The sequence below is a fragment of the Dromiciops gliroides genome, chromosome 3 (assembly GCF_019393635.1).
Source record: "Dromiciops gliroides isolate mDroGli1 chromosome 3, mDroGli1.pri, whole genome shotgun sequence".
In the NCBI taxonomy this organism is placed as follows: Eukaryota; Metazoa; Chordata; class Mammalia; order Microbiotheria; family Microbiotheriidae; genus Dromiciops; species Dromiciops gliroides.
In genome coordinates, this window is record NC_057863.1 from 257,242,611 (window position 1) to 257,257,291 (window position 14,681).

At 36.6% G+C, this 14,681-nt stretch overlaps 1 protein-coding gene across 2 annotated transcripts in view; it reads right to left on the bottom strand.

Annotated features, from left to right (window-relative positions):
- Positions 1 to 14,681, bottom strand: part of FAM3B (FAM3 metabolism regulating signaling molecule B) — a 55,594-nt gene that overhangs the window by 24,174 nt on the left and 16,739 nt on the right. The gene's annotated exons all lie outside the window — the stretch shown is intronic.

Consider the following 14,681-nt stretch of genomic DNA (forward strand, 5'->3'; position numbering starts at 1 on the left):
TTGGATTTGGAGATCCTCTTCTATCATGAGTTCCCTGGAACTCTTCTGTACCATTGCATTGGTGAGAAGAATATAGTCCATCACAGTAGATCAACACTCAATGTTGATGATACTGTGTACAATGTTCTTCTGGTTCTGCTCATCTCACTCATCATCAGCTCACGCAAGACCCTCCAGGTTTCTCTGAACTCCTCCTGCTCATCACTTCTCACAGCACAATAGTATTCCATTGTATTCATATACCACAACTTGTCCAGCCATTCCCCAATTGATGGGCATCCCCTCAACTTCCAATTCCTTGCCACCATGTAAAGAGCAGCTATAAATATTTTTGTACATGTGGGTCCCTTTCCCCTTTCCATGATTTCTTTAGGAAAAAGACCTAAAAGTGGTATTGCTGGGTCAAAGCGTATGCACAGCTTTATTGCCCTTTGGGCATAATTCCAAATTGCTCTCCAGAATGGTTGGATCAATTCACAAATTGCTATAATTCTTGGAGTTAAGAAACAAATATTCCCTAGGAAGAGGGAACTGTACTCAAAGGGATTCCTACAAATCTGCAGTTTCTAGTTTTTTGATGCTATTGTAGCCCCTTCCAAATAAATTCTAGTTAACAATAGGAGCTGCTTTTAAAGAAGAATAACTAGGTGAGGCAGCATGGTATATTGGATAGAACAATGTAGAAGGCCCAACTCAGATATCTAGTAGTCATGTGGTATTGGGCAAATCATTTAATGTATCTGGGGCTCAATTTCCTTATTTGGAATATACAATGCTGGAAGAAATGACAAATATGATGAATAGAAAGAATTATTAGAAAGATTTTTATGTTCCCATGCAGAAAAAAGTAAGAAGAACCCAGAAAATTATATATATAATGACAACAATGTAAACTAAAAGAACAGCTACAAAAAAATTAAAAATGAATGCTGCAAAATTACAAAGAACAAATGTGGCCCCTAAGAAGAGAAAACATCTACTCCACTCCTTTGCAGAGGGAGAAGGTCCATAGGTGTAGTACATATATTTGTGGTACATATTTTTCCAAACTTTTTTTCTATAACTTAATTAATTAGTTAAATGAATGAATTAAAATGTTAATGTGCAAACTGCTATTTGGTGAAAAAAAAAGTAAAATGCATTATTAGAAGGGTCTAGTGACCTATAGTTTAGAGGAAATTCTAGCACATAAAACCTGTGGTAGACAATTGTGGTGTTCAATGATGACTCATTGTAGTGACCATACTTGAGTTACCTTAATGATAATTTAATCATCCAAAAGATGGCCTCTGATATTCCCTTATATGATCACAATCTATTGTCATTCCATTTCTTTACCTACCTTGCACCCCCAAATCCAATTTTTTCTGCACTGTGACTTCCAATCCTTTGAACTCTCAGTTCTTTCCCAGGTCATCACCTCTGTACTAGCTCTCCACCCTTCCTCATTTTGACCTCCTAGTGAGCCAGTTCAGCTCTACACTTTTCTCTTGATTCCCTTGACTTCTTTTCATATTACCATTGTTGCCCAGTGAGGCCTCAGTCTTTGGGAAGTCGTGAACTGAGTCAACCATTCAGAACAACTTGCAACTATGTCTTTGTGCATACCTTTTGACCCAACAATGTTATTACAAGGTCTTTTTTCTAAAGACATCATAGGAAAGAAAAATATGATAATAGCTCCTTTTTGTGATGTTGCAATTTGAGGGAAGGAAATTGAGGGAATGCCCATCAATTGGGCAATGGCTGAACAAGTTATGGTATATGATTGTGATGGAATGCTATTATGCTGTAAGAAATGATGAGCAGGATGATTTCAGAAAAACCTGGAAGGACTTATATGAGTTGATGCAGAATGAAGTGACCAGAACCAAGAGATCAGCATGCAATTTTGCTGATAACAGCAAAATTGCAATCATGATCAACTATAAACGACTTAGATACTCTGATAGATACAGTGATCCAAGACAATTCCAAAGGATGCATGTTGAAAAATGCTACCCATTTCCAGAGAGAGTACTGATGAACTCTGAGTGCAGATTGAAACATACTTTTTAAAAAAACTTTATTTTCTTGGGGTTTTTGGTGCAACATGACTATTATGGAAATTTATTTTGCATGACCTCACATGTGTGAATGATATAATATTGCTTGTCTTCTCCATCAATGTGGGAGGGGCAGGAAGGAGGGAGAGAATATGGAACTCAAAAAAAAAATGAACATTAAATTACAAATCCATTTTAAAACTGCATATTCATATCACTTTTATCACTTATAAATTGGGGATTGGCTCTTATTTTTATAAATTTGACTCAGTTCCCTATCTATTTGAGACATGAAGCCTCTATCAGAGAAACTTACTATAAAATTTTCCCCCTATTTCCATCTTTCTTTCTAATTGTGGCTGCATTGGTTTTGTTTGTGCAAAATATTTTTAATTTCATGTTATCAAAATTATCCATTATACTTCCTATGATCCTCTCTATGTTTTGTTTGGTCATAAACTCTTCTCCTATCCATAGATCTGTTGTGTAAAATTTTCCATGCTCCCCTAATTTGTTTATTATATCACACTTTATAACTAAATCATTTACCCATTTTGACCTTATCATGGTATACAGTGTAAGTGCACATTGGGTTTCTTTATTCATGTTAATTCTCATTAGGTTCCTATAAAGTGTCTGTTTACTTCCTTACAGACACTGAATTTATTGGTAGGAGAGTGTGGGAGAACCAGGTATGGGTAGGCTGTGATGTTTTGATTGTGACTTTATTTGTCTTTTATTTAATAACTATGATGTTATGATTATGATTGTTTTGTACTTAAGATCTATGGTATGAAGGTAACTGATTTTATTTAAAAAGGGAGGACATTGGTGAAGGCTCAGGAGTTCTAGTGGTGAGTGGAAGTATATCATTCTCCATCTACAATAAAGTTAAGCCCTAGGCTCTTGAGAAAGATGGGTTGTTGCTGTGTGGTAGTGATCCATGTCTGGGAATATGAGATCTGCCAGTATGAAGGTAAATGGGAGTAAGTAAGGCACCCCAGAGAGCAAGAAGGGTGGCCATGCACCTGTCTAGGTGCTACAATGTCATTCATACTAAGAAGTAATATGTTTGTAACTATTTTTCTTTTTTTTTTTTTATTTTTATTTCTTTTTTTTTTTTTTTTTGCGGGGCAGTGGGGGTTAAGTGACTTGCCCACGGTCACACAGCTAGTAAGTGTCAAGTGTCTGAGGCCGGATTTGAACTCAGGAACTCCTGAATCCAGGGCCGGTGCTTTATCCACTGCGCCACCTAGCTGCCCCCTGTAACTATTTTTCTTAACCTACCCCACCTAACTTTTTTTCCCTGTTGAGTTTCATGTATTTAATGCACCCTCTCTCATCTTAAATCTTTTCCTTTCCCACTCCTATATTTTGACAATCACAGAGATCTGGCATCCCCCTGATTACACAACCTCCTTGCAAATCTTTGCTGTACTTATTTTTCTTGGATAATTGGTTGAGGTTGGGGAGTTGGAATACTACTTGTTCCCCATTGCCACTTTTAAAAAATGGCCACTTTCAGATTCTTCTCATACCTTTATTTCTCAGTAACATCTCCTCCTTTGAGGTCCATACAATCCACATCTTCCACTCTATCAAAATCCTGGTAGCTGTTGTCTAGATACTTCCAGGTTACTCCACTTCCTTTCTCAAAATGCTCAGTATGTAGCTCATCATCTTTCTTTATCTTGCCCTTATATTAGGGGAATTCAAACTACATATTGATGATTCCTAAAATATCCTTAATCTTCAGTTCCTCAATCTACTCACTTCCCATGATCTACTCCTCTATCCTACCTCATGCACAAAAGATAATTATATGCTTGATCTTGACATCCACTCAAATGTAGCACCTCCATGTTCCAGAACTATGAAACACCTTTATCTTACCATAATCTTCTGGCTTTCCACCTCCCTTTGTCTTCCCATATCAAACTTTACTTTTTGTCTACACCATGACCTCCAATCTCTCAATTTCTTGGTTCCTTTACAGGCCATAACATCTACACTCACCACTTGTTCTTCCCTTCCCCACCTTGACCTTCTGGTAAAACAGTTCAGCTTTAAACTCTTCTTCTCTTGAGTCCTTGCCTCCCTTGTCATATTGCATATTGTACCCTCCCAAGGTCATGGTGTGAACTCCTTGAGGGCAGGGACTTTCTTTTGCCTTTCTTCATATTCCCAGTGTTTAGCACAGTGTCGAGAATATAGAAAACACTTAATAAATGTTTATTGACTGACTGACTATGTCCATTTCAGGTAAGAGTAAGGTTTATCTTGTAATGGGGGAGGGACTATCCGAGTCTAATTTTTATGAGAATGTACAGCACGTGTGGTGGATGTAGTCTCAATCATGAATATACACAGGTATTCTGTAACTGTTTACAGTTTGATAACTGTATGGTGAAGAGGCAGACTTTTGATTGATTGCTGAGCTGCAACTGGGGTGCATTCAAAAGATAAGTACCAACCAAAGACAGTTTACAGCAATCCAAGTCTAATCCAAAAGCACAGTTTATCAGTCGATTCTCCCTTGAAACCAAGATGCTGGGCCCTGTAAAAAAGGGAGCAACTCTCTCCATTAGGTATGTCCCATTTGGAAGTGAAACATTTTGTAGAAATTGCTCTAAGCTTGAGCCCATTGCCCTTAGGACACAGGTGGTGTAGGAGAAAGTGTTGCTCCAGGTTTGTTGGGGGTAGGGGAATGTAGTTATTCTGTTTTTGCTACTATATTCCAAACACTGTGATAAGCACTAGGGGACACTAGAGGCAAAAGATAGTCCCTGCCCTCAAGCAAACATGCAAACAAATACATGCAAAGTAAGCAACATATAGGATAAATTTGAGATAATTAACAGAGGAAAGGCTCTGGATTTAAGAAGGTTTGGGGAAGGCAATTTTAATTTGGACTTACAGGAAACTGTGGAGGCTATTAGTTGGATTGGTGGAAGGAGAACATACAAGCATGGCGGACAGCCAGAGAAAATGCCCAGAGAGGAAAGATGGAGTATCTTGTTTGTGGAACAGCCAGAAGGCCCTTGACACTGAATCAAAGTGTACATAGCAGCAGTAAGATTTAAGAATACTGGAAAGATAGGAAGGGAATAAGTTATGATGGTTTTTTGAAAGCTAAACAGAGAATTTTGTATTTGATCCTAGAGGCAAAAGGAAACCACTGGGGTTTATTGGGTAGAGAGCTAACATGGATCTGTACTTTAGGAAAATAACTGTAGTAGCTGAATGTAGGATGGATTGGAGTAGGGAGGGACTTGAGAGTGGGTAGAAACCCACCAGAAGGCTATTGCAAGAATATAGGCATGAAGTGATGAGTGCCTGTACTAGAGTGGGTTCTGTATCAAAAGAAAGAAAGGGATATATATATTAGAGAGATGTTGTAAATATGAAATCAACAAGATTTGGCAATAGATTCGCCTGTGAGAGATAGTAAGGAATCCAGGTTCTCACAACTTCTAGGTTGTGAGCCTGAGGGACTGGGAAGATGCTTGTGCCTTTGCATAAGACTCTCCTTATCAGTAGAGACTGATTACTCAATTAGTCAATGTTCAACTCCTGCATGAGGGGCTAAACTGGTGAGAGCTTGGGAGAGGAGAGATCTTGGTATTGTCTTCCACCTTTGAGAGAGAAGACACAAGTTTCCAGATTCTCTGGGAAAAAGCCAACATTTAGAGGAGCTGGCATCTCAATCATGTTCCTATCATCTGCTTATCACACTAGAGACTTTGGAGAATTTCCCCTTCCTTAAGATCTGGGACTTTTTATCTTGATTGAACAGAGATACTTCATTCTTAGTGGGAGAGTTTATTCACTTTGTGTATTGTCCAAAACATTATAATCTGTAAAACTTCTTTAATTTCTGTCAGTTATCAGCTTTGATAAATTGGTTTACTTGCCATTTGTGGTCTTTGTGCAAATGGCTTTTGGGCAAGCCTTGGGGATATATACCTATTTGTCGGTAGGTATACATATCTATACATATGTATGCATGCATGGATGGATAGATAAATAAATAGATATGCAACTTTGGGCACTCCCTTCCGGGTGAAGGATTATGATCTTATCTTGAATTTAAGTTATTTCTTCAAGACTAGCAATATTTAGGGACCAGATGAATATGATTCTGGCCTGGTACTAGCCTATTACCTCATCTTTGAAGAGAGCTGACTGGTCAGCCTCTGGCATCAATTTTTTGCTCTCTCCCGGCAGAAATCAAGGAATACCCTTGGAGAATGGTAGGCAGAGGAAATATCCCTTTGTATTGAGTTACATTAGGATAGACCCATATAGACACATATAACCCACCTGGGCAAGTCTCATTCTCATTCTCTCTCTCTCTCTCTCTCTCTCTCTCTCTCTCTCTCTCTCTCTCTCTCTCACACACACACACACACACACACACACACACAAAATCTACAGGATCACAGCTCTAATAATAATAGCTAATAGCTAATATCTATATAGTGCTTATTATGCCAGGCACTGTACTAAGTACTTTACACTTATTATCTCATTTTATAGGTGCTATTATTATCCCCTTTTGCCAGATGAGGAAACTGAGACAAATAGGTTAAGTAGATCTACTGTGCTACCTAGCTGCCCCCTCCAGAGTTTTTCCAGCTCTAGGGCTAGAAGGACCGCAAAGGCCACATCTTTATCCTGAAGATGAGAAAACTGATGTCTAGAGAGACCAGGCAACCCACCCAAGGTCACAAATGGGTAGGACTTCAGTCCAAGTCTTCCATATCCAGAATTATTATTCTTTTTTCACAGTGTCATACTGATTCTGCTGAGAGACATAGAGGCATTGTGGTGTAGCAAAACGAATACTGGATCTGGAGTCATGTGACATAGGCTCAAATCTGACCTCTATGTGATCATGTTCCCACAACATCTTTGAGGTTAAGATCTATCATTTCTTCTTTGGATCTATTTATTCTCCTTCCATTTTTAAATTTCCATTTCTTTATTTTTGAATTACTTAGAAACGGAAAAATCATTTTTTCCTTTGATCTTCCTCTTACAGTTGCATTCCATCCTTTTTTTGTCATCTCTGTAAAATTTTTTTATGCTAGTCAGTGATTTCCTTGATTTATTTCTCTCTCCAGGCTTAGCTCCTGATTTGAGTCTTTATGCCAGGTTTAGGCTTTTCCCCTGCTTTAAAAAAATTATTTATTTATTTATTTATTTGTTCGTTTGTTTTTTAGTGAGGCAATTGGGGTTAAGTGACTTGCCCAATTGGGGTTAAGTGTCTGAGGCCGGATTTGAACTCAGGTACTCCTGACTCCAGGGCCAGTGCTCTATCCACTGTGCCACCTAGCTGCCCCTCTTGCCTGGCTTTTTTGGGTCTAGTAATTGGCCATGGTTGTTGGATGGTTGGCTGACTTCCCTGAGTTCTTGCACTGACCTCTACACAACAAGGTTAGGCCCCTCTGTAACATAAGATTCATATTACTAGCTCTTTAGGGCCTTTTCTGGAATCCCAGGACAGAAAGGGACCCCAAAGCCCCTGGGCCTGGGCTGTTCTACTGTGAGTGCTGCATGTTGACTCTCTGTTGATGGCTACTCACTCTATAGCATCTCCCGGGGGCTTCCAAGGTCCTCACATTAAAGCTTTCAGACCAACATGAGGCTTTCTCATGATTTTTCCCTTTAATCTTATTGCTTCAAACATAGGCTATACTATCTCTGGTCATCCTGAAGCTGTTTTTTTTTTTTTTTGAGAAGTACTTATTTTTATCATCCATAAATTCCTTACTGGCCTTTTGTTTGATTTTGGAATTTACGCTGTCACTCACAGTAGTTTATTGAATGTCTTTATAACTACTGAGTGTAGTGTGAACTTCAGAGGTTTACTGGAGTAGGTGTATGGGAGCTTCATAGTTTGCCTTTTGTACAGGCAATCATGTTGGCAGGAAACCCTCAGGTATATAATCCAAGATTGCACTAACTTTCCTGGTTGCTACAACATCATGCTAATTCATATTGAACTTGAAGTTCAGTTTGTGAACCTCCCAAATCTTTTTTTTTTTCAGACAAACTCCTGACCAACCATGCCTCTATCATCTTACACTTATGAAGTTGATTTTTTTGTATTTTACATTCATCCCTACTGGATTTCATCTTATTATATTTAACCCAGTGCTCTAACCTTTCAAGATCTTCTTGGATTCAATCTCTGTCATCTAGTATGTTAGCTGTTTTTCTTAATTTTGTGTCATCTGCAATTTTGATCAGTATATTATCTTTTCTTTTATTGAAGTAATGTTAAAAACAATATAAAGTCAAGAATAGATGACTAAGGTGTTCCACTAAAGACGTCTTTGACACCCTGACATGGAACTATTAACAATTACTCTGAGTTGAGCCATCTGGCTGTATTGCCATCATCATTACTGAATCCATCTGACTGTATTATCACATAATTCACATCTCTCCATATTCTCCACAAGAATAGTCTGGAGAACTAATATAGTATAGCATTTTCATCATCTATAAGCATAGTAACTCAGTCCAAAATGAAAATTAGGTTAGTCTTGTATGACCTGTTCTTGGTGAAGTCATGATGACACTTTGTAATCATGTTAATTTAGGATACAGCATTGATTCAATTAAGTTTAACTTCCCTTTCCCTGTTTTGATCATCATGGCCTGTCAACCAGAAGACTGAAGGAGGAACAGGTAACAGCTTGTGCTCTGGCTTTTTTGTACTTAGGTCACCAGGAAGTCATGCAAATCATTACGAGTTTTAGTTCTCTGAGCCAATCAAGTTTCAAGGATGTAAAACCATGAACTGGGAGAGTAGAACCATAGAATATCATTTTTTATGGGAAGATATATGAACTTGTCTAGAGAGAAACAAAAAGAGTAAGAAAAGCAATATTTAAAATTACTCGAACCAAATTAAAGGACCTAATAATAAAGTGAAACTGAGCTTTCTGTAATCATAATGACTAAGGTTAGCCTTGGAGAAAATATAAGAAGATGCAACATATTCCCTTCATTATAGATTGTATAAATATCTCATAACCTGTCCTATGTAGTTGATGTGGTTGGTTGGTTTGGGCAAATTGATGTTTTTTCACCTTCTCTTTAAATCTTTGTTTTGAGGCCTAAGGAATAGGGTAGAAATCTATTCAGAAAAAAGTGTGATGTAAAAATAAATATCATCAAGAAATAGTTGGGTTTTTTAAAAGAGAGAAATGTAGGTATAAGTGAAGACTTAGGGTCATCTTCAAACATTTGAAGGACTTATAATGTTTAAGATAAATTAGGAATTTTGCCGGGCCATACAAGGCAGAACATTTAAGGAACAGTTCAGAAAGGCAGATAAAAGCTCAATTACAGACCCTCCCACCCCCACACACTATGTAACAATTAGAGCCATGCAAAAAGATACTCACTCAGATGCCTTATGAAGTAATGAGTTCTCTGTTCCTGAGAACATTATGTGAGGGTAGATCCGCACTTGTTGAGGATATTGTAGAGAAGCTTCCTGATCCTGGTAGAATGTGGACGACTTTTCACATTTTCAGATTTAATATCAACTCCCAAATATGAAACTTCTCTTTACTTTAGAAAATCTGCTCTCACTTTTATTATTATACAAATGATTATGATAAACTCAAAACAAGCTATGGATTAGCATTGTGAAAAAGACTTGTTGGTCATACATTAGCCACTTTTGCCACACCTTTGCACACACATATGAATCATTTGTCATTTACCTTTGAATCTGAAGAAAAGTACATAGAGCTTTCCTATTCAATTTCTGTCACTAAGTACACTCAGTGACTTTTCCAAGCACAAGGAAGTCCATTAAATGAAGTTGGCCATAATTCAAAATTGTTTCAAAGATTAAAAAAATACAAAAGGCTTTCAGTTACAAGTGGCATTCTATTTCAGTGACATCTAGATTCCAGATGTTTTTTTTTTTCTACTAGTGAAAGGGTATTCAAGTTACTGTGATGGTGATGAAGAAGAAGAAAAAGGAGAAGAAAGAAGAGGGAAGAAGAGGAGAAACAAATGAGATGTTTTAAAACTACACTTCAAATAGCAGAAGGAAGTTCAGAAAAAGATACATGCAGAACATTCTCAAAGCTTATATATTGAAAACTACATAATAAGGATTAATATACCACCCTCTTTTTACATACTTTTATATGAAATGTTCATATTTGTCAAGTTCATAATAATAAAAAACATGAAAAAAAGAAAGCAGTTGGACTAGACCAATTACACATGGAAATGATTCCATGCTAGAGGTGTGATAATTGTGAAGGTATTGAGGTATCAATTCTAAAGTTATCTGAAGGATGGGAACAAGGGCATGGAAAAAAGCCTTAAGTTTTACCACTACCAAAAATGGGTTCCAGACCTATTAGAATGAGAAGACACAGGAAAAATAGAAAGAATCCACTGGCCACCTTTTAAAAGATTTATAAAACAAAAACTTCCAGGAAAGTCATAGTCAAAATTGAGAAAATCCAGAACAAAGAAAGAATATCACAACCCAGGCAGATAAAGTTCAAGTACCAAGGAGATAGATTCAGGATCACACAAAACTTGGCAACCACTAATCTAAAGGAGATGAGAGATTAGAATATATTAAGCCAAAGGTAAACTCTTAAAAAAAGGAATAAATTACATGGAAAAACTAAGTATAATACTTGGGTTGGGGGTGGGGTTGGGGATGGACACTTAATTAAAAAATTGGATTTTTTAACAATTATTACTGATGAGAAGACAAATGCTAAATAGAAATATTGAAATATAAACACAAGTCCAGAACAATGTTAAAATATCTAATAAATTGGAAAGGATTATATATGGATGGAGGGGATTATACAAGAATGAAGTATTTAGGTTTTTTTTGGCAGGGCAATGAGGGTTAAGTGACTTGCCCAGGGTCACGCAGCTAGTTAAGTGTCAAGTGTTTGAGGCTGGATTTGAACTCAGGTCCTCCTGAATCCAAAGCCAGTGTTTTATCTACTGCACCACCTAGCTGCCCCCTGAAGTATTTATATTTTAACAGGTAGAGAACAAAGAAGTGCCTGCCTGTCTTGCTGATCTTAAGAGAAGAGAGGGGGAAAGGATTATACCAGGAAGTAAAGAGAAAAGAAAGGAGTTGAATTTTCTATCAGAGTACAACATAAGAAGTGTATATAAACATGGGGGAAGTCATGGGGAGAATAGACAATACTTGAACTTTACTTTCATCTTAATCAAGACAAAACATCTTAAACAAGAATAAAACATGCACCAATTAGTGTGTAAATGCATTAAACTCAAAAGAAAAACATGATCTGATAGAGGGGAAAAGAAAAGACAAGAGTGGAAGCAGATTGTATCATTGGTCTGAGTATCTTCTTTATAAGGAAGAGAGAAGGAGGCAAAAAGAAAAAATATATGAGGAAAGGATAGAGGGAGATATGGAGTTAGCAATCAAAACATTGAACATGAATGGCATGAACTCACACATAAAACAAAAGCAAGTAAAAAAAATTGAAAGCATAAAAAATTAGGAAGCAGAATCCAAAAACATGTTGTTTCTAATAAACAAGGTTACAGCAGAAATATCCACACAGCTAAAATAAGGAGCTGGAGAAAAATTTATTATGCTTTGATTAAACTAAAAATATCAGGCATAGCAGTGATGATTTCAGACAACACAAAAGTAAAAGAGAACATGGTTAAAAAAGATAAAACTATATTGCATTTAAAGGCATCACAGGAAATGTGGAAAATATATCAATGCAAACATTTAATGTATATGGCAGAACACAAATATTTAAAGCAAAATTAATGGAATTACAATGATGGGAGAAAAGAAAGTATTTACTAAATGCAAATTTTGTCAGGTACTGGGCTAAGAGCTAGGGATATGAATACAAGCAAAAATACAAAGTCTTTGCCTTCAAGGAAATTTCATTCTAATGGAAGAAGAAAACACCAAAAAGGAAACTAAAAAGGGGTACAGAGATAGAGATACCAGGTCATAGGCATTGGTTTACATGTCAGATGTAAGAAAAAGTGTAGAGAGGGGAATGAAGACTGGTTTTGAGCCCTTCTGAAAAGAGAGGTGCCAAGAATATTTCACCAGTAGAAGAAAGGGGAAGGTCTTACAGAAGGATATTTCAGGTTGAAAAGGCTACATACATGGATGTTTGGATTTTCACAGTGAGGAGAGCCCAGGAGATGAGAACTTCTCTGTGATAGTAGCACAGACATGGTTTTGAAAGGCCAGGAGGGAATGAGAAATAGCAAAACTACAATAGTTGGGCACCACTTTGCACCTTTTCAGACCTAGACAAACCCAATCAATAGATAAATAAGAATAGCATTTTAGGAAAGTTAGATGTAAATCTTTGACAATTAGTTAAATGGAAATAGAAGTACACACATTGTTTAGCTGTGGATATAATCTTTACAAAAAGGGATAACAGAGGAATGTGCTGTAAATATTTTTTCATTATTCTTTTTTCTAAAAATTTTTACAGCAAGTTTCCCTGATAAAGGCCTCATTTACCAAATATATTGAGAACTGAGTTTAATTTATAAGAATACAAGCCATTCCCCAACTGATATGAAAAGATGGGAACAGGCCATTTTCAGAAAAAGAAATCAAAGATATCTATAGTCATATAAAAAAAGTGCTCTAAATCACAGTTGACAAGAGAAACACAAATTAAAACAAGTCTGAGGTACCATTTCACACACTATGTCAGAAAACGAAAAATGACAAATGTTGCAGGGAATGTAGAAAAATTAGGACAGTAATGGAGATGATGGAGTTGTGACCTGATCCAATGATTCTAGAGAACAATTTGGGACTATGCCTAAAGGGCTATAAGACTGTGCATACCTTTTGACTCAGCAATACAACTACCAGATCTGTGTCACAAAGAGAATTTTTTCTTAAGTGAGGCAATTGGGGTTAAGTGACTTGCCCAGGGTCACACAGCTAGTACGCATTAAGTGTCTGAGGCCGGATTTGAACTCAGGTACTCCTGACTCCAGGGCCGGTGTTCTATCCACTGTGCCACCTAACTGCCCTGACAAAGAGATTTTTAAAAAGGAAAAGGACCTTTATGTACAAAAATGTTTATAGTAGCTATTTTTTTGGGGGGGATGGCAAATTAATTACTTATGGATAAATAAAGCTTATATATTTAAAATGACAATACTACCTAAGCTAATTTATTCAGTGATATACTAATTAAGTCAAGTCAAGTCAAATTAACAAGCATTTATTAAGCAGTATCACTTTTGGTCCCAAGGGAGCAGGGTCCTTGAGGAGCAGTGTCCCTTACTGCTGATAGGGATCTGGGGCACTTCCTGGGTAAAGATTAGAGTGTAGCCAAAATGAGTAGAGACCATATTGCTCCTTGAATCACAGCACCTTGGAAGCATTAAACTTCCAAACCCTCAAACTAGTTTTGAAAACAGCAGTGCAAAAAAGCCAGAAACTTGGGACATTTTTACACATCCAACCCCAGGAAGAGAGCCCAATTTTAATATAAAGTTCAAAGTTAAGAAATAGGCTAGAAAAATGAAAAACAAAACAAAACAAAACACCTGACCATAAAAAGCTACTACCATGACAGAAAAGTTTAAGATTTAAACTCAGAAGGCGGTAATGTCAAAACAGATACAAACAAAGCCTCAAAATAAAAAACAACATGTGATTTAGACACAAGCACAACAAGAATTCCTAGAAGAGCTAAAATTATTTTATAAATCAAATAAGTGGTAGAGAAAACACTGGATAAAAAATGAGAGCAATGCAAGAAAATTATGAAAATACAATTAAGAGTGTGATAAAAGAGGCACAAAAACACACAGAAGAAAATAATACCTTAAAAAATAGAACTGAACACATAGGAAAAGAGGTACAAAATTTCACTAATGAAAATGACTCCTTAAAAACCAGAATTGGTCAAATGGGGAAAGATGCACAAAAGTTAATTGAAGAAATAATTCCTTACAAATCAGAATTGGCCAAATAGAATCTAATGGTTCTATGAGACATCAACAAACTATAAGTTTATTAAAATAAAAATAAATAGAAAAATACGAAATATTTAATTGAAAAACCAACTGACCCTGAAAATAGATTGAGGGGATTGCCTGAAAGCCATGATAAAAGAGAGCCTAGACATAATATTTCAAGAGATTATAAAGGGAAACTTTCCAAATCTCCTAGAATCAGAGGGTAAATTAGCAATTGAAAGAATCCACTTATCATCATATTAAAGAGATCCCAAAATTAAATAAAGAAAAATTTCAGAGATCTCCATGTCAAAGATAAAAATACTTCAAGTGGCCATAAAGAAAAAAAAATTCAAATACTGTGGAGCCAGAGTCAGGAACACAAGGTTGAGCAGCAACAGCTGCTAAAGGAGTGGTGGGGCTTATAATATTCTGTTCTGGAAGTCAAGAGAGCTAGGATTACAATCAAGAATAACCCACCCAACAAAAGTGAATGTAATCCTAAGGAAATTGCAAATTAATACAACTTTGAGATATAACCTCACACCTATCAGCTTGGCTTAGATGACAGGAAAAGAAAATGACATTTCCTGGAGGTGATGTGGGAAAATAGATACACTAATGCAC